Source organism: Austrofundulus limnaeus, unplaced genomic scaffold (genome assembly GCF_001266775.1).
Source record: "Austrofundulus limnaeus strain Quisiro unplaced genomic scaffold, Austrofundulus_limnaeus-1.0 Scaffold3024, whole genome shotgun sequence".
Classification (NCBI taxonomy): domain Eukaryota; kingdom Metazoa; phylum Chordata; class Actinopteri; order Cyprinodontiformes; family Rivulidae; genus Austrofundulus; species Austrofundulus limnaeus.
This window is the reverse complement of record NW_013955426.1, coordinates 6,945-7,742: the sequence shown is the minus strand read 5'-3', so window position 1 is coordinate 7,742 and position 798 is coordinate 6,945.

Genomic DNA, 798 nt, shown 5'->3' with positions numbered 1-798 from the left:
CTTTAAATCCAAACGAGGCGCTTCAAACCCCATCCCCCGTCCAGCATCCAGTCCGGTCCATTTTAGTTTGATAGAGGGCTTTACGACTATGTAGCTGCACAGAAACGTTGTATTTACAAATGAATCAAAAGATGTGAACAAGGGAAGACTTGTCCATCCGGCCTTACATGTTGGAGCAGAGTCTGACCCAGAACCAGAGAATGAAGACCACCAAATGGTAGTTGGTAAGTCCAGACCTTATTTGGAAGTTCTGTTGCAAATAATTTGACATATTAGTACAGAAAACAGAATATAAAGATATCTTTGCAGCACCAGGAGAGACTGAATTCAAATTCTTTGCACTCCTAGAGTCCACAACAAAATGTATTTAATGGTTAAAAAGTTTATTTTGCATAAATGTGTCCATGGTTGTGCGTGTGTGGGGCTCCCAGCTCTGATGTGTTGGTTTGTGTTTGTCTTTCAGCTGTACTCTGTAAACTACCCCAGCCTGCGTGACAACAACACGTTACGCAGAGTTCTAGTGAGTGAAGTGTTGTACTGGGCCGAGCAGATAAAGAACAGGTGGATCGAGGAGAAGAGTGGTGAGAGAAATGATGATTTTTTTTTACACATTGTCAGACTGAAAACAGGCACGTAAAAAGTGTAAATGTTTTCTCTTAAATGGATCTGATTCAAATCGGGGAAACATTTGGTTTAATGGTTGGGAACTATTTTTGCTGTCAGTGTGTGAAGAGGAGGTGGAGGCTCTCATGGACTATAGTGGAAGAAGAGACGACAAGGAGCTGCTCTGGACCAGTG